Source organism: Lissotriton helveticus, chromosome 4_1 (genome assembly GCF_964261635.1).
Source record: "Lissotriton helveticus chromosome 4_1, aLisHel1.1, whole genome shotgun sequence".
Taxonomy (NCBI): domain Eukaryota; kingdom Metazoa; phylum Chordata; class Amphibia; order Caudata; family Salamandridae; genus Lissotriton; species Lissotriton helveticus.
Window position 1 is genome coordinate 2,140,291,333 of NC_136063.1, and position 25,863 is coordinate 2,140,317,195.

Consider the following 25,863-nt stretch of genomic DNA (forward strand, 5'->3'; position numbering starts at 1 on the left):
ATAAAACTTACAAAATCTGCATTTTTGTAGGAATACTGTAAAACATCTCACACATTTTTTTTTAGTAAATAGTGTCTGCAAGAGAGGTTTTGAGAAGGTGCAACGTTTTTCGCCTTGACAAAACTTTACAGATGGAATCACACTTTTGAACTTCTAGTTATATCAAATGCTGTACTAAAATGTGGTTAGACTTAAATGTTCCTAGTAGCACAGTTTTACATGAGGCAGGTGCTTGTAACAATTTGTGCTTTCAACCACTGGAAAGGAGTTGTGATTGGCATCTGAATAATGTAAATAAGCAAATGTACCATCTGTTTCATGTCACTTTGTTAGAATGTAATTAGTGCAGGAATATTGTATACTTCAGTGTATGGATCCCATACTCCTGAGGATCCACCAAGCAAATTTCAAATCCAGTAGTAATTGAAAATAGTTATTTACTGAATTGTAAGTCCCATGTGAGTGTGATATTGGGCAACGCGTGAAAGGCAGATCCAAACCATATATGTCAATTGTAAATTAGAATGTTGAAGGAACGCCTATGCACATAATGGGACAGTTCATAGGACAGTGTAATGTGCCCATCACACAAAGCCACTAACATCCACACACGTTGTTTGTGTGAACACTGACATTGTCTGACTGATTTTCTTAGCAACTACAGGAGAACCTGCCCAAATACCCTTTTTGTGACTTATGCTCCTAGATCCTAGACCTATTGGTCACATTGTTGTGCTATATTCGCTTTTACCTTCCCCTCTCACTTACTCCCATATGCCAATTGTGTGTGTGCGCGCGCACGCAGTGTTTTAGAATGTTCATGGGATAAGTGTAGGGGCACTTTGGGAATGGTTGGGTACATTCTTTCTGTACGTGATGTGTCTTGCGCCTAAAATGATTCTACGTTGCTGTTACTGAGCACGTGTGTCTTCACTATAAATTAATTGAGACAAAGGGATGGGGTGAGGGGTATGCGATCTCCCTGCATAAGAGGATGAAGCAAATGAGGAGCTATGGGCTTCTGAGCGCTATGAGACTTAAAGGAAAAGAAATGAAATGAAATGAAATGAAAATAATATTTATAAAGCGCAGCAGTTGCCCTGAGGCGTCCAGGCGCTAACACTGAAACAGAAGGTACCCACAAGAGGTTACTGTTTGCTAAAGAGGAAAGTTTTAAGTTGTTTCCGGAAGCTGGTTAGATTGGGGTTTTCTCGCATCTGTCGAGGGAGGGTGTTCCAAAGTTTGGAAACATTATACGAGAAAGAGCGTCCTCCTGCTCTGGCTCTAAGGATTCTGGGGATTTTGGCTAGTGAGGCGGGGTTAGAGTAATAAAATATTGGCCTAGAGCAGAGGTTTTCAAGCGTTTTTGCTCTTTGTTCTGGGACCCACCAAGCAAAATGTTTTGAAGTCGGGCCCCCTCCAAAACTTTATGCCAAGGTCTGAGGAAGTGGGAAGGGTAGGGCTGAATGCAATGGGTGGTGCTTATGAGGTCATTTTAGGGATACCTTTTCTTTAGCTCACAATCCTTCCTAAATGCAAGACATAAAAGAGCTTGTGTTATGCTACATTACAAAAATGACACGAGCTATGCCATCTTAATTAAAATTTTGCCCTGGCCTGGAATAACACTGCCTGACTCAGCCTAGTATCTGCGGGCTGGTAGCAATGTTGCAGATTGGACACCGATTAAATAGGCTATGGCCTGTGTAAGCCTTAGAATTTAATTGGTCATCCAAGGAGAAGTATCCCTTTCTTTTTCGGCTAAAGTATAAGTATGTAGCGGTTAAGTGCATCTACACCTGGGGTGAAAACTCCTCAAAATAACATTTTGGATAGGCTCAACCCAGAATATTAATTTACAATTTTTCTTATGTTTAAATGAGCCCAGAGGACATAAAATACTAATCTGGTTATATTTGTTCTATTTCATGTACGTTATGGTATTTTGTTGAGCCAGCCCTCATGGGTTTCTGGTTTTCAAGTGCCCTGGTGGACCAAGTTAACTACTCTGCTGGCCAGCTGGCAACTCAAAGCCTCGCCCGAACAATAGGCCCACTTGGGGGCGAATCAGCTTTCTGACAGATGAAGGGTTGATAGAAGAGTCTGCATAGGATGATCAGCTGACATTTACTGACAAGGGTGGACATGCTCTTCTCGCAGGTACAGTGGTGGAACAGACCAAACCAAGGCAGAAGTCACAGTGGGTTCCCTTTGAAGTGCTGGAGCGAAGGAGCCAGTTTTGCTCTGTCAGCGAGAGGTGAGTAAAGTATGGAGAGAAGTCTTGCAGACCACAGCTTACTTTCTTGAAAAATCAAAGGATGATTTGCAGAAGGGTGGTTCAGTCTTTGGACTGATACAAGGATATTTAGGTTTGGGGAGGGATGTGTCCCCTTTTAAGTTTGACAGACACACCCACCTTTTAAAACTTTCCAACTCCACTTTTAAAACCCTGCACAGAAGTGGTGACTATGAGAAAAGAGTAAACAACAGAATGAAGGTGGTGGGCTGACCGTGTGCATACACCTCTGTCAGTAGGAGAGAGATACTGTCAACTAGTATCCTTTGACCATGGACACTGCTACTCCAGGGCCAGAGGCACTAGCCTCCCCACTCCTTCTGAGGGATGGTGTGGGGGTCCTTAGAGAAGAGGGTTCCCTGGTTCATCTGTGAACTGGCCATCTGTTGATGCCTCCGGAGGAGGTCTCTCTAACTCCTTCGGGACACACAGGCACCCTCCAAGTGTCCAGGAGGCTATGGAGCCTGAGGAGTACAGGCAGAGAGTGCAAGATGCCTTAATGGCCACGGAGGGCTGCTGCCGAGAGTCCATGGGCCAGGAGGTTACCAGGAGTTGGAGGCTGGAGACAGGGACATGTCACTCATCCTCAAGTAGGGAAAAGCAATCTTAAAATAAAGCTCCTGAAACAAAGCTCACAAGAGAAACATGCCATCAATTCAGATGCCAGGGGGACTTAGCATTAAACCCCTTTTGGCTGCAGTCAGTGCACCACAGAGCAAGAAGCTGAAATACTTGCTCACAAAAGGCCCATCTGAGCCAGCGGTATCAACATCTGGTGCAGCACTGGAATACGTTGCAATGGTGCCCTGGAGGTTGGGGGCACCCCCGCGTGTTATTAGATCTTGGGGGGTATCTACTTAGAACCCTCAGGTGTCTGTGTCCTGTTGGGTCTCACTGGGGACCGGCAGGCCTCAGCCGCCTCTCACTCCTTCTAACATCTTTTCCCCCAGTAGGCGTAGGGAAGCTCAACCAGCACCGTTGACTGTGCTCAGGGTGCCCATGGGCCTGATCTCCATGGCCTTGTGATGAGAGGGGCTCCACGTGAGCAAAGCCATGCATTGCATCCGTTCCCCCACTACCCGCAAGCGTGGAGCAGCAGGGACTTCAGGCCTACACTCCCAGCACCCAGGGAGTGAGTGCTGGATGGGTGAGGAGCTTACCTGGACCTTGCAGCTCAAGAGATGGCATTCAGTCCATGTGCCCGGCAGTGGCACGGGTGGTCCCAGAAATGATGCAGAGAATCTGCTTACCACCAGCTGGGCGGGCACTCACAGAGGAAAGATGCAAACACACAGGCAGGTGCACCAAATGACATTTGTTAATAAGCATTCCAAAAGGCAGGGGTTTCCAAATTGTATGCAAATCTTTTTATTCTGTAAATTGTTTCAGAATTCTTGTGGGAAAGATATATGTGACAGCTGTAACTGTGTGTTTACATATTTATAATCCTTAAATTGGACCGCACCTTGACAGCAGGTGTTCATATTGAGTGCACATATCAAGTATATTTTATGTTTGATTATTTGGGGATATATAGGTTAGGCAGGGCTTTAAGTGGGTCGGGTCTCAGCACCGGCTGTTTTTTCAAGGAGGCCTTGATACGGGTCTCTATTGGGCTTTGTTTTGGGCTCTGCTTTGTGCCCTGGCACAGGCAGTCCTTTTTTTTCTCCGGATTGCAGTGACAGCAGGCACATGGATGTGCGCTGCTCACACTGCTCACTTCTCACTAGTGGAGAAGTGACGGCATGACGTCATGCCAGGCGAGCGTTGTAGGGGAAGTGAAATCCTTTAAAGAGAGTCATTTTCGCTCTGGATTTCCCTTCTCTTTCTGAAACCCAGGAGCAGCAACATTGTCGTGGTGTCACCAGGGCTTTAAGTGGAAGTGTTTTCAATATTATATACAAGCCATAGTTTCTGCTTATTTATCTTATGCAACTAACAACCATTGACAAAGCCAATAGTCCTGACTTGTTCTATTTTTGATGTCATTTGTTGCATCATATGGCTGGATGCAGTGAAAGAAACAGCATAATACAAGTCGGGCGGCACACTATGCTAAGCACAGATTTTTAGCTTATGTGTTTTTAAGCCACGCCCTTAATTACATTGGCCACGCCCCTTTGAGCGACCCAGCCAATTTTTGTATCCCACTTAAAGCCCTGGGTTTGGTGCGATTGGTGCTAGTGGGTCCGCTGTCGTGTTCATGTTTGAGAGGAAAGATGCCATCTTAACCGCATGGGCTTAGGCTCCTAGAAATATTTACTGGCTGCAAAGTCAGGTAGCTGAAGCCAGGGGCAGCACAAATCCAAGTAAGCCACCACGAGGGTCCTGGGAAAATTAGCATGTTTGCCTTGCAGTGGCCCAACCGGGCATGAGCACTGCAGGGAAGGCACAGCTGAGCTTGGGGCCACCCAAAGGCAGCGGTGGCCCATGTAAGACCCATCCGCTTTGAAAATGCCACTCTAAACCCCCTGAGTCACTAAAAGAGTGGCCCCAGGAACAGTGTACACCATTTGCAATAACTTCTGGAATTAGGGCTTTTGTTCAGAGGATGTGGGTTGCATGGGCTATTATTAGGTTCTCTGCGGTTACTAGGCAACCCTGTCCAATGTAGAAATAAGACTGTCATGGCATTTGCGCTGTTGTAATGGCTTATTTGCAAATGTTCAAAACCAATGTATATTTCTGTTATAATTGAAAGCGAACATTTGTGCATATTTCTGAGGGTTTCAAGGGTAGAGGCGTGCTTTACAAATCTTTTAGCATAACATAAAGTAAGTTAACAACAAAATGTGTTTTGGAATGTTTTGTAAACATTGAGAGTTTATGTTCTACTGTTGAGTTATAGGTCACACCAAGACACACCCAGTTGCCCTGCCTTTGTCCCAACACATTGCCCTCAGTTGTTCTATGCACACGGGCGGGTATTGTGTTTTGGGATTAGGGTCTTCTGCTGTGTAGAATGGATGAAGTACCACCTGTATAAGGGCTTCAGGGTACATTTAGGGCTTACCTGACTTTTGTGTCATGTCTTTCCTTGTGGACCCTATAGGATGTGAGGGCCTTTAATGGGTATCCACATGAAATAATTTCCACCTGCCAGCCTGTATATTATTATTAATCTGAATGTAGTATTTAATTTTGTGTTTAATAAAGAATGTTTTCTTTTTAAAAGTAAAAGCATTGTCTGGACAGGGATTTATGAAATGTTTTCGTTGCATTGCTGAGTTGAGCGTCTTCGGAAGCCTACAGCACATCTCTTGAGTAAGCCTTGGGCGGCTCTGCCTTGCTATCCTGAGAGTCGGTACTGAAAACAGTACTTGGTTCCCAGTTTGGGGGACTGCAGTACGGGGGTCCAAGGACACCAACAGCAGGAGGTGAAGGAAGCTTTGCAAATTGCTTTCACAATCAGAAAAGGTGGCTCCAGGGCTGGGGGTGCAATGTCACGTCTCCTTGCACCAGCTCTTTGTGGCAATGCTGAGAGCCAGGTAGGATCTGCAGTGACAAAGAAGGAATGTAAAGTGACAAAATGGAAGGATCAACTGGAGGTCCCATGGATCCCTCTTGAGCAGCTGTTTCATCTTCAAGAATGGCATTGCTAAGATAAGACAGGCAGATAGGAACCAGCACTCCCTACTCGGCAGTCTCAGAACATACAGCCATTGAATTAGTAGATCAGAACAGAGGCAGAGCCTTGCTTGCCAGCAGCCACGTCTTCCACTGCACTGCCCTGAAAGGCATCCTTCTGGAGCACATGATTCAACAAGTATTGGCAACGCTAATAGGCCTCGCTTTTAGAATGTGAGTGCCAAGCTGTTAGCTTTGCCAATGCTTGTTTGAAACCATTGTTTAAAAAAGCAAAAGAAAAACATTTCAAAATGCTGGAGTGAAGCAAACACTTATTTTAAGATATCTTAGAACGATAGATTGAACTCAATATTTTGAATCTTAATAAGTGCCATAATTTATTTAGCAAATAATTTTTACTGAGGAAATTCTTAAAAGAATTTAAAGAGAATAAGGAAGTCTTAGAATCTAAATGAAAACACTTCCCAAGGTCTAATTTACTTTCCACAAGACTCAGAAATTAAACAAATGTCAACTTGGGGAGTGCAGCATCTGGGCCTTTTGCTGGTGTCATGAAAATCTGCGCGTGCCAAGGCCGGTGCGCCTATGCAAATTGTGGCATGGAGGAGATAAACAAACACATCCCTAAAAGACTGCTTTTTAGTCATACCTTCGCAAAATATACCTATTTATGTGCTTTTACAGGCAAGTTTGACACGGTGGAGGGTAACACCGACAGCAGAGGGATAGACATTGGAGGGTGAAGGGGGGGGGTGGAGGGGGGGGGGGTTAGCAGAACATGGGGTAGAAAGCAAGAAAACGCAAGCACTCATGCTGAGTGTTGAATGAAACCGAAAGTGAGGTCCCTGAATGTGACCCTTGAAAGTATACAGGTCATCCAGGATAAAGGATGGCTAAGAAGCCATGCTCCAGGGGAGGTACAGACAGAAAAAGTAGAAGGAAAGCCCTCCAATAAGAAGCAAGTAAATACGAATGAGTGACAAGAAAGCTAACCAATGGTAAGCAACTGAATGGCACAAAGCCCAGTGTCATTTTTTATGTGGTCCATAAGAGGTCAACAACAGACAGGTGAGCTCTCCCACACTTCCATAAGGATCTGAAGACTCGTCTTCAAATAGCTTGTCTGTAAGTGATTCAAGCCATTGCAACCCCTATTTGATGCCTCATGAAGAGTGCCCCCACTCTGTACAGTGCTCCTTTTCTTTATAGCTCAGCTTGGATAATGCAAGTAAAGACACATACATACATCAATTTTTAGGTTTCTGTCTGCTGTAATGTATATCTTTTCTCATCTGGGTTAATCCACTAATGTTAACTCTAATTTTCACTTACTGCCATTTTCATGTCAAGGCCATACATTTAATTAAGCATCCCCTTTTAAAGTGTATTTGAGAGGACATCATGAGAGATAAAGGAAACAATCTCTACCCTGAGAAGCCCAGGCAGCATGATTGATTTTGCATAATAGAAAAGATGCTAATTAGCTCTGTCATCACTGCTCCCCACAAAGATGCATTTCCTGCTTTGCTTCAACACCAGAGTAAGCTTTTAGGAGATTTGGGTCTCTTGATATTTAAAGCATCATGCCCTTTCTATAATCACGGTAATGAAGAGAGTGGATGTGTTAAATGAGGCATTGCTCTCCTCGTCGCCATGTAGATGGATTGCTCCCGCGATGAACAGCCTCTTGTTTCTGTCGCTGAAGTTCTTTAGCCAGCCGGCTAAGCCTGCTCTCTATGTTGGTACACCAAGGGTGGTCAAAAGTGTGCCTCTTTAACACTGGACACATTATCATCAAAATCTTCATTATTTATTGTGATCGACTTTGATGGCTTTATTAGGCATTTGCAGGAGCAACCTTTGAATTTTGGTTTGATTTAGGATATTTTGAGGGTGTAAACTCAGTCTGGAAGGCAGCAGGGCACTGTTCATTGGACAGATGGCTACTTCATATAGACAGCTGGTTACAGAGTGCAGCTTCTCTGAGTTAGAGGGCATACTTGGAAGAGAATTACAAATACTTTCCTTCACCAAAGCTCTCTCTGGGGATGGTCTCTCATCCCCACTCACCATTGCCAATGCTTCCCTCACCATTAGGCTCTTCCTAGAGGTTCTCTTGGCAGGCCAGCTCCATCCACTCCTAAAGAAACAGACTAGATCCTGATGACTTTGTCAACTACCTTCCCACCATGCACCTACCATTCGTCGATAAGATCACTGGAAATGCACTCAATGTTCATCTCCAATATGAGATTGTTAACCACCATCTGCACAACTGCAGTTCTAGCTTCAGATGATGCTACAAGTGTACTGATACACATGATAGAAAATGGCCCCCTGACCACAGATGTAGAGGATTATGCCTCCTGATCCTGCTGGAGCTCTCCGCTACCTCCAACACAGTTGATCATCAGACCCTCATATGCACCATGGAGTCTTGAATGGGATTCAGTCCTTCACTGGTTCTCTTCCTACCTTTGCACCTGACACCAGCTTGTTCGCATGAGCACCTCCAAGCTCTTAAGGATCCCAGTCATTTAAGAGTCTCCCGGGGTTCCATACTGCCCCAGTTATCTTCACCATCTACACGGAGGCGCGTGGCGCTCTACGATCAGATAACAGCATCAAGATTCACCAACGTGCTAATGGCACTCAACTCTACTTGAATGTCTCCTCTGTTTCAGACATCCAAAGCCTCGAACACTGTCTGCACACCACTCACACCTGGATTCCAACACCTACCTGAAGCACAAACCAACAAAGACAGAACTTGAGTTATTTGCCGGGAAAAACGAGCAAGAAACAGTGCAAACCTGATTCAGTGACATGAACCTTGACACCCAAATTTCACCCAATGCCAAGTCACTTGGATTCTCTCTGGATGCCAGCCTCACGCTCCAGGAACCCATTCCCAAACACACAAAGACAGCCTGGTACCGGCTCTTTCTTCTAACTTAAGTTTCTTCCATAAAGAAACTTGAGATCTGCTTTTCAAGCCCTTGTACTCTCACATTTATATTGTAATGCTTTGCTCCATGGTCTCACAAACTCCACACTGGCACCATTGAGGGCCTCATACTTGCTTCCGTGCTTCTCATCAGGCGTCTGAAGAAATATGATCACATCACTCCGATCCTGATTGAACTCCACTGGCTCCCCTTCCTGTCCTGCACCATATTTAAAGCCAGATGCACCATTTGGAAAGTCATCATAACCAGTAGCCCTCCTTATCTTGCAGACAAGTTCTCCATCTTTGATGGTTTTCGGCACATCCACAGCCAGTGCACCATCAAAATGCAGACTAAGTGTAAAAAAGAAGAAAAAAAGAAGGCACAAGACCTTTTCCACCTATGCACCCATGATCTAAAACATTAATACTCAAAGTACGGACCGGGGGCCACATACTGCCCCCTTGACCTTTACATGCAACTCCCTGGTTAATAGGTGGACTTGGCTGCTGTTTACTCACCACAGCACTTACATTAAAAGATGTTACCTAGACAGGCAAGCATTTATTTGAAGTTTAGTGGTGTTAAAGAAAGTGCAACTGGGGAGTCCTGCACTTAACTTTTGAAAAACACCTTCATTTTTGAAGATATCTTGCAGCAAAAGTGTAAAAATATGACAGTCTCTTCAAAATTCAAAAGTGTATTTAATTAACACGCAGAACTGTTTCACCTTAGTATAATTGACTATATTAGTGCATTGAGAAGTGTTGATTTAAAAGTGAGTTGTCAAACATGAATTTAGAAACATTAATTCTTCCGCCTACCATAAAGATAATGCCAATAGTGAACTAAAGATGCAAGTCAGCTGTTATGTGCACTCTTTGGTTGGCCTGGGTTCCTATTATACAAGTAAAACATGATAGTTTATTAAATCAAACATATCGATCAGTCAATCAATCAATGCATTTGTATAGCGCGCTACTCACCCGGAGGGGTCTCAAGGCGCTGGGGGAGAGGGTCCGTTACTGCTCGAAAAGCCAGGTCTTAAGTTGCTTCCTGAAGGAGAGGTGGTCTTGGGTCAGCCGGAGGTGGATGGGGAGGGAGTTCCATGTCTTGGCTGCCAGGTAGGAGAAGGATCTCCCTCCGGTGGTGGCTCTGCGGATGAGTGGAATGGCGGCGAGGGCGAGGCTGGTCGATCGTAGCTGGCGGGTGGGGGTGTAGAAGGTCAGGCGGTTGTTGAGGTACTTGGGGCCCAGGTCGTGGAGAGCCTTGTGTGCGTGGGTGAGGAGTCTGAACGTGATCCTCTTGCTGACAGGGAGCCAGTGCAACTCTCTCAGGTGGCCGGAGATGTGGCTGTGTCGGGGGAAGTCCAGGACGAGTCGTGCGGAGGCGTTCTGGATGCTTTGGAGTCTTTTCTGAAGTTTGGCTGTGGTTCCGGCGTAGAGGGTGTTTCCGTAGTCCAGTCGGCTGGTGACGAGTGCCTGGGTGACCGTCTTCCTGGTTTCGGTGGGGATCCACCGGAAGATCTTTCGGAGCAAGCGCAGGGTGTTGAACCACGATGATGAGACGGCGTTGACTTGTCTGGTCATCGAGAGGGAGGAGTCCAGGATGAAGCCCAGGTTACGTGCGTGGTCCGTTGGCTTTGGAGTGGTGCCCAGGGCAGGGGGCCACCAGGAGTCGTCCCAAGTGGAGGGCGATGATCCCAGGATGAGGACTTCCGTCTTGTCAGAGTTGTTTCAGGCGGCTGTTCTTCATCCACTCGGCAACATAAGAGAAGGCTTTGTACAGCGCACACCCTGAAATCATGTGTTTCGAAGTCCCCTTATAAGTAATAATGAAGAAAAAAAGGAGGAAAAGTGAAATTAAACAATTGCCTAGGATCACACAGTATGGTAAAGTAGTGGAAGCCAGGATTAATCCCAGGTTTTCTGGTTTCATATTGTTCAATTCAGCCGGATGTCTATTCTTTGTTTTGCCTACACCCACCTTACTACTGATATGCCCACCTTCCTCACCCGACTGCCACCCCGCTGACATCAATGAGGCCCTTCGGCACACCACAGACCAAATGTTTTGGCCCCTGCAAAAATTGTTACGAGTACCCGTGATGTAGAACAACTTCTTCATAGCCTTAAGGGCCATCACAATGATGTTCCAGTTTAAGAAATAGTTAATGACTCAGGGCCATATGTATCAATCAAATTTGCATTCGCAAACGCTGAAATTCTGCGAATTTCGGCATTTGCGAATGCGAATTTGCAAAATGATATGTATTAAGGAAAACTGGTGCAAAATAAGGAATCACAAAATTTGCGATTCCTTATTTTGCAATTGCGTTTAAAGAATTGCAAATTTTGCGATTCCTTAAATACAATGTATGAAGCAAAAAAATGCAAATTGTGCTTAAGGAATCGCAAATTACCACCAACTTCAAGTTGGTGGTAATTTGAGAATTCCTTGAAAAATGCACATTTTAGCATTTTTTAAAGTGCCATGTGATGCACATACATGCCCTTAGGGCATGTATGTGCGTCACATGTGCATGTGCATGTGCATGTATGTGCGTCACATGTGCACCAATGCTTATTTCAGGGGTGCAACAGGGTGTCCTTTGGACACCCCTGCACCCTTGAAATTATTCTCAATTTGCGATTCTCAAATTGCGAATCGCAAATTGAGAATAACTTCCCATTCTATGGGCCTCCTGGCCCATAGAAATGAATGGGAAATGATTCCTTAATTGCGATTTTCAATTTGCTAATCGCAATTAAGGAATTTGAAGAAATCGCAAAAAAAATTGATTTTCTACATACATACCAATTTGCAAATCTCAAATAGCGATTTCTAACAAATCGCTATTTAAGATTCGCAAATGGGTACCTTCATGCATATGGCCCTCAGTTCTTTAAACAAGTACAGTATTACAGTGCTTTAACAGCCTGCAAATCAGCTACCTTTCTTATCACTTATTAATGTTATGCTTGTCTTTGACCCTGTACATCGCTCTGCTGCCTCGTTGCTAAATTTGATTCACACTACCTACATACATGTATGTTATGTTATGTTATGTTAAGCTGTTTTATAGCGCGCACAATTACTGCCGGAGTATCCTGGCGCGAATGTATCTATGTATACATACATAGATACTAATGTGCTCTAAGGCTTCAGCCCTAGGGTGCCTCTTAATGGTTGTGTCAAATTACACCCAAGGGCCCAGAGAATGGCCTTTTTTTTAGTTTGTGTGGAGCCCTCCATGAGGTGAAATGCTATTTTACCTGGAATTTTGAAAATTCTTTCACCGTTACTCATTACCTAGTGCTGTGTCTCATGAGGTAATATACTTATCGAACAAAGTGGGGTAGAGAAACATTGCACAACTGCATGGTTATGTTATGTTATGTTATGTTATGTTATGTTGTGTTAAAAAGAATGTATATAGCGTGCGTACACCGGGCCGGTTTCATGGTGCTACCCTGATACATACATGTGCCCCAGGGGTTACTCATAAGCCTGTCGAAACAGCCAGGTTTTAAGAAGTTTCCTAAAACCTAGGAGGTCAGTGCAAAAGTGAATTTCAGAAGGAAGAGAATTCCAAACTTTAGGGACCAGGACAGCAAACCTTGCACCCCCTACACGCTTCAATTTATTTGAGGGAGTAGACAGGAATTGCTTTTGGGCCGAGCGCAAGTTGCGTGTGGGTTCATGCCGTATAATCAGGCTGTTCAAAAATGTACGACTTCTTCCATTTAGAGATTTGAAAATGAGGCAGCAGACTTTGACGGCGCAGCGTTGAGTAATCGGAAGCCAGTGTAGCTTCCTCAGGAGCGGAGTGACATGATGGTTCCTGGGTTGATGGAAAATCAGGCGTGCAGCTTGGTTCTGTACCAGCTGCAAACGTTTTGTTAAATATAAAGGGATGCCAAAAGACGAGTTGGCGTAGTCGGTATGGGACATAACCATGGCAAGAGTCACCTGAATCAGAGATTCCTGATCCAATGAGATGTGGTCTAACCAAAGCTGAGAAAGCTTTTGTTGAAGCAGACATTTTATGAAGAAATCTTGTGACTTTTTATTTTATTTAATTTTTTTAGTTAATATACGTTTTACTAGAATCTGAACCAGACCCCCAAGAGAATACCTTACAGAGGGATTAGTAAGCAACTGGCTTTATACATAATAACACACAGCTTACGTTAGTACAATTAAAAAATGTGCATCTACCTAACCTGCTATGGATAAATGGAACATTATTTTCATTCAAGGTCATCTCCATTCATGATAACCTAATGCTCCAGTCTCCTACATAGAATCGTGTGTTTCACATTTTTGTGTATGTTCTAGCTTACACTTTTGCACTGCTTGAAACATGTGTCAAGTTGGCTCCATATAAATAGTTCGCTTTAGCGAAGGACTATATTTTTCGTTTTGTTTTCCTGTACTACAATTATAGGCCCATAACATTCCCTTTTGGTTGGTATTTTTGCATCCTGCATACTACTGTCCAGAAGTCTCCATAAAGAAGTGGGATGCCTGGCTGGCCTTGTATGCGCTTTATAAATCTGGAAATAAACACATTATCGATAATCAAGAACCTTTGAATAGTACAGAGAACTGTTTGGCAATCGACGAGACCCGGTCCCGAGGGCTGAATAGGTGTACCTGCAGGAGACGGGCGTCGTGGGCGATGTGCCAAATGCGCCGTCCCCTCCCTCCCGCGGTCTATGGGGTGGATTTTCATCCCTGGTGAAGTGCTTTTTATTTTTTGTCTCTAAACTTTAGAGACAGGAGGTGTGTGCGTCCTACCTTCGGGTGGTGAAGCCCGCCCCCTTTGTTTTTTGCACTTCACAGACTTTTTAACTTTCAAGTCCTCTGGTTGGGTGGGCCTTAGAGTGCCCATACCGCCGAGGTTTACACTCTAGGTCCTGACGAATGCCAGGTTAATTATACCACACCGGCTGAAACATGTTCATGTTGACCATTCACGTTGTCACTTAATGTTAGTGGGAGTAGACCATTCAATTAGTTGGCCCTACTCACCATCACATTTTTTAACTTTGTCCTTGATGATCTTTGATTAAATTAATTTTTTGATACATACAAGGCAATTTTAAGTCACCACTTCACACTATTCACGTAATTTTTCACATAGCCCTCCCACCCTCACAAGACCAGCTCCGCAGTAATTCTGGCGTCGCAGCACACCGGGGTGACATTCGGTCACACCCGGTGGGGCCCGATGATGAAGCAAGTCACCGACCAGGTCGGTGAGTGAGGGCTTTCCTAACAAACTAAATGGGCTTTGTTGGTTCCTTGTGCTCTGTGCTTTTTTCCACCTCAAACAGAACAGGAACACTCTTTTGTTGTTGATGTCTAAGGAGGTATATTAGACAGTGCAGCTGCAAGGTATGTACAATATAAAGGTGCTTGTGAGAGTGGTTTAGGCCTGGGCACAGTAGTGACCTGCATTGCTGTTACCTGCTTAGACCAAACCAGGGGAACATGCAGGGAGGGTCTGGCTGCAATTAGAAGTATTGGGTTTCAGGCAGGCTTGTCAAAAGATAGTGTAACCCTCGGGTCAAAGCTTAATTTGAGGCCCTCTATATGACTGTACCCTCTTTCCAGGTGTCATAAGGACCCCTTTCTAGAGATTAAAACACATATTCTGGTGGGAAAGGGAAACTATGGCGTCTCGCACCATCACCAGCTAGAGGTTGGCCATGTAATCTGCCTCATTCTTAATGAAGACAACAGGCTCACTTGCTCTACAAACTTTATAAATAAGTGTTGCTTGAGGAGCGCAGGGCCCTGGAAAGTGCTGGGCTTGGGGCTTAATGAACCTTCTACTCCCCTCTGCCATCTGCTGCCACACTGCCTGCGATCTCCCCTTCCCTGCGGGTACCCCACTTTCTTATAACTTTACCCTGTATAAGTCATGTTCGTTAAACTCCTGAACCCCTCTTCCTTGCCTGGTTACTTATGTTAACTTATTTTATCGACCTCTTGGTGAAGTGGGTGTTTTTATGACTTTCTTTAAGGAAGGAGGAATACATTTTTGACTTTCTCACAATTATCTTTTAACTTTTCGAGTGGTTAACTTGTTATGTTAAGTTGTACAGATTTGTAGAGTGCACTAACACCTGGAAGGGTATCCTGGCGCTGAGCAGGTGTGAGTCTAGCCAACTCTCTGGCCTATTTGGACCACTCAAAAAGCCAGGCCTTCAGCTTCTTGCGGAATTGTAGAAGTGAGGAGGAGGCTCTTATGTGTAGCGGCAGGTCGTTCCACGCTTTAGGGGTGATGTAGGAGAAGGCTCGTCCCGCTAGATCGGGTTTTCCGTATGTGTGGGATGTGTGCAGATAGGAGTCTTGACAAGGGTAGGTGTCTGGAATGTTTGTGAAAGCAGATGCTTTTATTGATGTCAGCTGGGCCAGTGTAATGTAGTGCCTTGAAGGTGTGAGTGAGGAGTTTGAATTGTGCTCATTTGTGTATGGGGGGTGAAGCTCCTTCAGGTGTGATGTGAGTGCGGCATGGGAGGTTTAGAGTGATTCTGGACACCGAGTTCAGAATGGCCTGCAGCCTTCAGGTGAGTTTTTTGTTGATCCCTGCATAGAGGGTATGCCTGTAGTCCAGCATGATTGCAACAAGGGCGTGTGCGATGGTTTTCTGGCTGCTGATTCAGAGCCATTTGAAAATCTTCCTCAGCAGTCTCAAGATATGGAAGCATCAGGCGGTGACAGCATTGACTTGGACGGTCATGTTGAGTTTGCTGTTGATGACAATCCTGAGGTTCTTGGCGTGGGTGGTGGGTGTTGGTCTTAGCTCTGTTGGCCAAGAGGTGGAGTTTCCAAAGATCACAATTTTGGTTTTGTCTGTGTTCAGCTTCAGACCGTTGGTCGTCATCCAGAGGGCGATTTCACTCATACATGTATTGAACTTGATTTGAGTATAGGGCGTCTTGTCCTTGGGGGAGTGAATGAGCTGTGTGTCGCTGGGATAGGAGAGGACTTTGATGTTGTAAGAACATATGATGCTGGCTAGAGGGATCATGTATGCGTTGAAGAGGGTCGGGCTCAGGGAGGCATCTTGCAGAGCTCTGCAGATCAGGTTGCAGACATCTAAGGTGTACAGTTCCAGACCAACTGACTGGGTCCTTCCAGAGTGTGTGTCCTTGGAGTCCGATGTTGTGTAGGTGTTTGATAAGGATGGGGTGGGAGATCGTCTCACTGAATACCTTGGGGGGGGATTCACCCTCCCCAACGATCCCTCTGGTGCCCCGCTACCCCCTCCAAACTCAGCTCAGCCCACTCGGCTGCACCATCTCGGGGTCCAGGATCAGGGCCACTCAAGCCTTGTCAGCAAGATCCGCGTGGCCGCCGCCAGCTTGTGGTGCTCCTCATAGGCCTTGCCCAACCTCTTCTCCTTGGCCTGACATAGCCTCTTGTGCTGTGCCACTACAGGGTCCCCGGATTCAGGGCCGCTTACTTCTTTTCTCCTTGACAGTCTATCTGGTTGGGGGATCAACCAGAGACCATTGGGCACTATGTCTTGCTGCAATCCCATCAGGCCACCACTTAACTATTGGGGCCAAACCCAAGCTTCATGCCCAAACCGCCACACCTCGGGCCAGTGCCACGACCGGGCAGGCACAAGTGCCCTCAACATGGTTAGCAGGGTGCAAGTTCAGGGAGGATTATAAAAGGATATTTTGGGCAGTGCAGAGCTCACTTGGCTTGTGACCACCATCTTTGGCCACCAAGCCACGCCTCAGTGTCCAACTTTTTTAATACAATGCACCCTACTCTATTCGCTGTTTCAGGCCTACCTTAGGGATGACCTATCTATATCTATACTACTATTATAAAGGAAGAACTTTGAACCTTTGAGGCGGGTAAACTCGGGAACCACAGCGCCAATCCACACACCCGATACATCGTTGTAATCGTCAGGGTGTGCAGATGGACATAGGCTATATAAAGTTAAAAAATATACGTTATTTAAAAAATTTTGCGAAAAAAAGTAGTCCCGTGGAAGAAGCGCCAGCCGCGACCTGCGTGCTGACGTCAGGAGCGCGGGGAGGAGCGGCGTCCAGGAGCGCGAGGAGGAGCGGCGGACATGGCGTGGGAAGGAGCGGCAGACAAGCGAGGAGGAGCGGTGAGGAGCGGCGGACAGGCGGTGAGGAGCGGCGGACAGGCGGGGAGGAGCAGTGACGAGCGGCGAGGAGCGGCTGAGCGGTGAACTGAGGAGCGTGGTGAACTGAGGAGCACGGGGGAGGAGCGGCGGCTGAGGCAAGGCTCCGGGGGACCCACGGACAATGTCGGGGCAGGCGGGTGTCGGGGCAAGCGGGGGCCGGGGAGGGCGGGGGCCCTGAACACTCATGGCGAGGGACGGGGCGGGCGGGGGCCCTGAACACTCATTTCCGGACCGGCTGCTATGTCGGGGCGGGCGGGGATCGGGGAAGGCTGATTGCTCCCGGACAAGGTCGGGGCGGGCTGATAGTTTCTAATAAAAAGGGAGTTTTAGGTTTGACAAAGGGGTTATTTTGTCAAGTCAAATTGGCAGTTTAAAACTGCATACAGGCTGCAATCACAGGCCTCAGGCATGTTTTAAGGGGCTACTTAAGTGGGAGGAGCAATAAGTCCTGGAGGCCTACACAGTAGCATTTAATTTACCTGCCCTGGATATATGGTATACCACTTTACTAGGTTCATAAACATAAATTAAATATGCCCATCACGGAAAGCCAAGTGGCAAAGTGCACAAAGTCCTATGGCCAATAAAAATATAATCAGAAAAACAGGAGGGGGAAGGCAAAAATTATGGCTGACAGATCTAACATTCACATTAGCAGGGTACCCACCAATCAGGCTCCTTGATGAATGGTGGAAAGGACTTGACCACAATGAGGAGTCTGATGAGGATAGTGCCGGATGATGGATAACTCAGGCAGTGAGCGAAGGATCACAAAATGATGGAGAGATGCCTATCAATTAGTGATGGCTTTAGTTCTTTTATAAAGGTGGTACAAAATCTGGTATGGCTGGGGGGTGGTTAGAGAAGGATTAGGACAGAGTTTTCTGTTCACGGAATCTTGGAGTTTCCAGTGGGTGGGCACCTTTGCTTTGAGAGTACTGTGGTTTCCAGTGAGAAATCATTTTTTATTAGTTACTTTTGTTGAGAACAATTATTAGCTGTAGGTGAGAGGGGTGAGTCTTAAAGATGTGGGGAGTTGGTCCTGGAATCTGGTTGCATGCACAGAGAAGGCTTGTTTCATAATTGCTCCTCAAATCGTGCCAGACAAAACGCAATGTGGCCGGTGACAACCAGAGTGCATTAATCAGACAGGGCAGCTTCTGCTGGTTAATCACCTTAAATGTTATAAACTAGGTTTGAATGTGATGCTTTTGGTGAGAGGGAGACTAGGTTATAACTGCACTTCAGAAGAGGCAGCATGGGAAAGATCATGCCCTATTGTTAGGTGGAAGCCTGCGTTGCAGCGCATGCGCTGCTGAAGGCGAGAGTTCTTGTAAACAAGAAGGGGCATGAAACCACGCCCCTTCTGCCATTGGCCGGCCTCGCGAAATGGAGGTCTGCCATTGGACAATGCCCCTGTTTGGATGATTTGTCCGCTATACTCCCTCCTTTTCCGGACTCCGTGACCTGACTTCTGGTGTCGCAAGCCGATTTCCAGAAACATTGCTATGGCAACCACGAGGCCGGTCACGGAGTCCTGGAGGGGAGGGATTCAGTAGCTGTTTCCGCCCCCCTTTTTTTTTGTGCGTGCGGTTTTCGTCATTGTTGCCTCGTTCTCCTTGCTGGAAGGAGGCATTGCAGTGGTTATATATACATATTATTAAGACCCAGGCTCCGTAGTCAAACTTCTCGGACCCGTTAAGCGCTTAGGCGGCTGGCCCATCGGATTGTCTTACCTTGTAACCAACCATGGTCCCCCAAAACCCACCGAAGGCTCCATCAGCCTTCCAGTTAAATAATGTGCTCGTAAAAACTAAAAACAGCAGCAAAGTATCACCCCAGGCACCATCCTTGCACAACGCGGAGATATCTTTTGTATGGGGGACGACAACTAGACAACTCATCTTCCCCGGCGGACCGCAGGCCCCCACTGTGCAGTCGATGCCATCTGGTTAACTTCGGTGCGCGTGCAGCTTAATACCCCGCAAAACATATCTCTCCGGAGCACCCCTAAGCTACCTTTTTCTATGTGCAGCAGACCTTTGCCTGAATGCAGCAGACTCCCTCCTATGCGGCCGGTCCAGAATTATGTACCCCCCCCCCCCCCCCCGGGTGTCCTTAGGTCTGCATGTATCGGGAAACAAGCTTAAACTAACAGCGGGCCTACTCTATTAGGCCCCTAGGCAACTGTTTGCACGTTTTGGGAGCAACCTGGTGCGTGGGATTGTGGAAAGTGATGCATCGGACCTGTGGGATCTGCAAACATGGCCGTCAGGAAGCAAGGTAAGCAGAAGACAAGTTTACCCTTTGGTGTTGTGCATACTCCGTGGGTATCTCTGATTGCAGCATGTATGCGTGATTGCAGCGGCTCCATAACTTCTGGTGTAGTTTGTTGTTTTGAGCTCACAACCATCCCTTTCTTGGCCCCTTGACAGCTGCTTAGAGGCTTTGCAGTCCTACATAAGCATTTGCCATCTCTCCCCCAAGTAAGAAAGTTGAAAGCCAAAGTGTACTCGTGGCTGCTTGAGGAGGGGCAGACTCTTAGTATGCGAGATACTACGACAATGTGCGCCCGTGCATTCCTGTGGGCTGTGGAATCCGCTTCTGGATTGAGAGCGCCTAGTTGGAATTCCTGAGCATTAATCGGCACGATGCCTCCTGCATGCTTATTCCCCGTGTTTAATGCTTCCAAAATGTCTAATTTCAAGCCCATTCCTGTTGTTTTCCTCTCCACTCTGGTACTCTTAGTTTCTTTTTTCCACGATACAGGCGGGGCTACAAGTACCACAAAAAAAATCTTAAATTACATTAAAATAGGAGTTCCCAATTCTACTTAGTCCACGTGCGTAGGATTTCCAGCCCATGTTTTACTTTTGCCTTCTGGGTCTTGTAGCCCCATTATAAAACAGAACGACCAAATCCATTTTCTTTTTGTTGATTTCTTGGTCTTGTAGCCTTCAGGGGAACGGGTCTGGCAAACTTAAAAGTTCTGCAAGATCAAACAAGCTTCACACACTCCACAACATGAGGGTTTTATGTAGCGGTGTTTGAGCTGCATACATTTTGTGTGTTTAAGGCAGTAACCTCACTCAATGTCGCCTCTGACAGTTTCATGTTTTGGAATTTTCACCCACAGGCCATTGATATCAGGTTCGTTTACCCTAATTATTAAATAAAAACAAAGGTTACATCACCCAGGATGCCTTTGATTGTCAGGTGAAAGTCCAAGACTGAAGAGAAACTGTTCTTGATGACATGGAGTCAGACGGAGAATAGATACAGATGAGGAAAAGGGAGTAACATTTCAGGACAGACAATGAATTGAACAAGAAAATCCGGGGATATACTGACATAGATGGGGAATCATAAGGTGGTGCTTCAATAAACACTCATAAAGCAGCAGGTGTGGAGCCAGCCATAATTGTTTGTAGAGCGTTCCATATCAGAGGCATTTTCAGAGAAGGTTCTGGTGTACTTGGGTGTGTGTATGTGTGTGTGTTTTCATTTAACCGGGGGGGACATTTCCTGTGGAGTTCTCTCTTCTTGTAGGGTTCATGAGACTGCCAGCTTTGTTTGGTTTTGGCACGTCGTGGGGTCACTTTAAATTTAATATATGATTGTACCAGGGATTGGTTTAACATTTGTAAGCTCATCTTTGGTAATGGATGACCTGAATTGTCTCAGGAGTTAGTGGAAGTCATGTCTGGGAACAATTTTGAAATAAGACTCAAGTTTGAGGGTTCTTGTCTAATACAAAATAAGATGGCCTAAAAACATGTAAGCTAAAAATCTGTGCTTAGCATAGTGTGACCCCCGACAGTTTTTTTTGCTGCTTCAGTTATTACATCCAGATGTATACTACAACAAATAACATTACACCTACAAGCCAGAACTATTGGCTTTGCCAGTGGTTGTTAGTTGTGTACGATAAATAAGCAACAACTTGCGCCTCACAGCGTTTGCTCCACCGGCCAAGAACAAGGATTCCAGCAGTTTCCTCTTTGCAACTTAAAAAACAGCAAGGGTATCTGTTTGAAGTCTGTATTGCCATTGTAAATACCAATGCCGTTTATTTATGTTTCCAAAAAGAAAGAAAAAAGATATTGTCATTTACAATGTCAATAACTCAAACTAATGTCAATGCGAGACCTAGTGCATTCCCAATGCTTGTTTTTTTTTACCTCTTTCGGCCACAAGCCTTATGCATGGGTGGTTGGTGGTGGCTGGAATGCCAGTACAAAACAACAGCAAAACTATGTTTGTCTGTAGTTGCAGTGACATGAAGAGGTGTGGCGCCGCGGCCAGGGCGACTGACGCTGGAATCTGGGGACCACGGTTCGATCCCCGGCTCCGGCGGCAGGTTAGCCCAGCACCATGTGACTCTGGGCAATAGCTCGCTTAATCTTCCCGACGGCCCCCCAGCGCCTAGAGACCCTTACGGGTGATCGTGCGCTTTACAAATGTGGACTTTACTTTTACTTTACATGAACAGTACAGCTAAAATGACTTTTCTGAACTATAAAAGCTTATCTTCTAAACATGCTCTTTGAGAAATGGTGGCGGAGAGGCAGAGATCATTTTGAGCATCTCCCACTAGGTAATTTGTAGCCAGCAGGCATTAGCTTTTGTCGGCAAAGGAAGATGGGATTTCTATCCCCCTCCGCCTCCTGCTGTGCTTCCGCAACAGTCTAAATTCTTCTGAAATGTCTCTGAACTGTGCCCAGGAAGAAAAGTCTGCAGCTCTCCTTTGATGTGCTTAGTGCAGCAAGGTTGCCATTTTTCTTAACCGTACAAGTCCAATTGTAGGTGACATATGAGAGATCCCTACAGGCACTGTTGTACCCTTTTTGCAAAACTCTTTTGGCTCTGCAGTTCCTCAGTAGTACTCAAGTGTGGGACTACCCATAATGAGCAGATCGTGCAGAACCACACAATTATACATATCTTGTGTTGCAACATTGTAGGTCTGGGTATGGGTCCCCTAGGAGTTGTGTGTGCACCTTCTGACCAGTATGTAAAGGTTCGCAGTTTTTGGTCCTTTGGTGATGTCATCATGGAAGGGGTTCACTGCAAGTTGGAATAGCGCACTCACTTTTCCTTGGCTCTGTCATAATCCATTGTTTCCCTTGCTCAGATCAGAGGCTACTCTGTGGCCCACTTCCCCCCATTTGTGGTCAGAAGTCAGGCCAGGCTAATTTTTCTGAAAGGTGCATGCCAGGTTGGAGCACCGTGAGCGGACTTTGCTTGAAATTAAATTGAGCCTGAAAAGGGTGCACCCGTTGCCCTGCTTTCCATCTGGAGACGGAGTAGAAGCTCAGAAGCTTCCATCCCTGGCATCCCATCTCCCTCGGACACATCCCGCCTTCTATCAGCGTTTCTGGTGGACCCGCTGTCCCTAGCTTTTTGGCTGGGGTCTCTTGAGCTCCTCAGATTAGATAATGTAATTTATTGCCTAACAAAATTGGTGCTCATCGGTCGATCGCTGGAAGGATGAAATGTTTAGTGAACCCCCAAGTTGAGTCTTGAACTCGTCATCATGCTGAGTCCTCTTCGCTTATTGGTTCTCATGTGTGTGGGCGGTGGAGGTTTAGGGTCTTATCATCCCAGACGCAAGAAGAACATGGTTCCTGACACTGAGGATGACTTTGTTTATAACTGAAAGGAAGTCCTCCATTGATTCGGAACCTCTAGAGCATTTGGGGGCGCTATTCAGACTACATGCCATGAAGGAAACACCAAGTGTGGAAGCGATGCAAGAGAATGCGGTCCTTCTGCATTGGTGATTGGAATGTGTCCCACTAGACTTTGGCTGCGGGACATGGGTGTTTATTTTTTGAAAAATGTTCTTTCCCGCCACTGGTCAGACTGCCTTGGGGTGTGGCCAGTGAACCCCATCCTGGGGGATCATCAGCAGAGTGGAGCCTGTTCCCGTCAGCAACTTTAGGCAACCTGAATATTCTATGCTCCCGTGGAATATCCATTGATGCCAAACCTAGTGTGGACACCCGATCAAGACATCCACAGCTGCCCTGAATTCCTAGATGCAAGTTAAACATTTTTTTAACTCCCACTGCTGTCTTAGTTCTTTTTTGATCTGATACCATTTTTAAGGGGTGACAGTAGTGGGGTACTGGTTGTCTTTATCATCAGAGGTGAATTACTGTGGGGATAAGTAGCTGGAATTATTATTACCTATTCTTATTTACTGCGGGGTCTATTTTACTACAAATTTTGGCTCTGTGGTTGCGTGAAGGTGCCACCTCTCCACACTGTCCTCCCTCCTTGCTAGGGTTGTAGCTCTGGTGCCTGTTGTCCTGGGTTCCCTATCAGTGGTTGCTGCTGCCATGTGCTCGCTCAATTACTTGATCCCTGCTGCAGTTGTGTGGCGAACTGTAGACCTCCTTGCGACTGAGGGTATGCTATGTTCTCATTACCCTGTGCTTGGTTCTGAGGAGGGACGTTAACCATATCCTGTTGCATGGTGTTTTGTGGCAGCTGGCCTCTATTCTCTAACCTCTTCTGCTTTTTCTGCTCAATGTCTGGTTGCTGCCAGCCTCCCTGCCCTCCACCATAACCTGTTTGGAACCCCATTGAGACTGGCACCATCTGTGCGGCTGCGGCCATTACTTTTCCCTCAAGGGAAGTCTTTTTCAGCTTATGCTGAACTAATTTTACTGTGTCTTTTTGGATCTGTTCCTACTTCTCTCTATCCTTTTCTTGGTTTTTCTAATGGTAGTGGAGTTTATGAGCTTGAATTTCCTGCCAGGTATTGGTATCTAAGCCACCTACGCTGTCCCGCTCGTTCTGTATCTCAGTAGGTACCCCTTTCTTCAAAATATTATAGGAAAATGTGACTTGCGGGCCCCTGTTGGACCATGGCTGTCCGGATTCCTGTCCCCATCTTTCCCTCATTCTAATTTGGAAATAGTGTATTCTTTCCTCTGGCTTCATGACCTCTGCCATTAAACCTCCTACATCTGGGCGATCAGGGAATATTTCTGTCGGGCGGTCCATATCGGTGACTGCAAAAAATTAAATGCAGCCCTGTGATGCTAGGTATCTGTTAACGTGATTGCTGTAATCCGAGCTTGGGTGAACACTGTGTTTGTCTGCTACCCAATTAGGCTGCTTAATGTCACCTATCGCTAGAGTGATACCTTCGATGTTCTTCTCGAAGCATGCAATCCATTTCCCTGCTATTTGAGCAATAACAGTAACTTTGTTCTCAACCCATTTTTGTCCATCTATATAATCCCTGCTGAAGATGGGTGGTTCGAGACAAGAAGTCTTGAAAAAAACGGGCGCACAGCTGTGTGAAGGTTGCCTTTCTAAATCAGAATGTTAACATACATGAATGCAACTTCATTCAATGTTAGAACAGACACAAGCACACATGACATTTTTTGTTTAAACAAAACTTCATTGATTGATTCACAGGTTGTTGAATCTGATTAACTACTTAGATCATTACTTCATGACACAATTAATTTACACCTTATGTGTAATCTTTACAATGTACATAACATTGGTTCATGATAGTGACTTGATAATTATATCAATGATGATTGCTGCAGTTCAGCCCGATGCATTTCGGGACCTCCTGTCGCTTCCTAGGGGCCACTAGAAATAAATAAATAAATAATCTCTAGGGACGTGGGCTGCGCTGGAGGCATCTGGATTTGCTTGCTTTTGGTTCTCTCAGGCTTAGACCTAACTGTTCTTTTTTCAGTAGGGGGCTTGTCGGCTTCTACTTCTGGCTGAATTTGATTATTCTAATGCAAGGGGAGTTGGTTTTAGTACATTCATCCATGCATATGGTGGAGAGGCGCCAACACTTTGCTTGCTATCGCCATTGTGGGGTTATCGGTATTAGCTTCTTCAAAGATGGTCCATAATTCTAATATTGACTCTCTTTTGACCTGTATATTTTGTTTTGATATGTGTTTTTGTATGCTCAACTATATTTGTGTAAAATGTTCCCTTCTTAGGCCAGGAAAATGTGTGTGTTGTTGTGTGTAAATGGCACTCTTGGCAAAACTTATCAATTCTCTTCATCTGTTTGGGCAACCTAGTTTCCATATGCTTTGATGGGGAAGCGTTGGTAATTGTATGAAATATGGATGAAATGCAGCTCAAATAACGTTTTGGAGTTTTGTTTGTCTAATCATAGAGACAATCGTACGTGAGGCACTCTTACAAATTACGTACTAGGAGCGCCGCGCTTTTACAATAATGCATCAAACAATTTGACTGAACATTTCAATAAACCCAAGATAAAAATGCATATGTAGTATTACAACATTGGGAAAATATACGATATATTAGAACAACATCTGCAATATCTCAGTTTTTGCATAAAATACAGTTTGCAATTAATAATCAGCACAACATAATCACATACACAATACAATTCAATAACAGTTGACAGAAAAAATTACTTAGTCAAAAAATGTGTACATTCAGCACAGGTTATCCTATAAACAGAGATGGTTTGCATGGAACACGTTTCTCAGTGAGCTGGATAGTCTGCCGATATCTGCTTGTAGACAAAGGTGGTACTCATAGTCTCTGTATTGTAATAACTCTGGAATAACAGGCCTCTATTGGCCACACACAAGTTACACCCAGTTTCCTGGGGCCAATTTGTTCCCTGTACCTGAATTTCACTCTGTTAAACACCCAGGGTAAACATCCAAGCTAGATGCACCTCCCACACTCTTTCCAGACACCAAAAATGTTGAGAAACCTGTTAGCACTGAGAAATCGTTGAATGTAAAAAACTATGAGACTGAGGTAGTACCTCCGCCCAATCAGGGTAGCTGTAGCATGCAAATTAGCATTCT

The 25,863-nt window shown here is 45.5% G+C and overlaps 1 long non-coding RNA gene across 1 annotated transcript in view; it reads right to left on the minus strand.

The window, feature by feature from the left end:
- LOC144827816 (uncharacterized) overlaps positions 1 to 25,863 on the minus strand; it is a 97,534-nt gene that overhangs the window by 71,347 nt on the left and 324 nt on the right. The window lies entirely within an intron of this gene.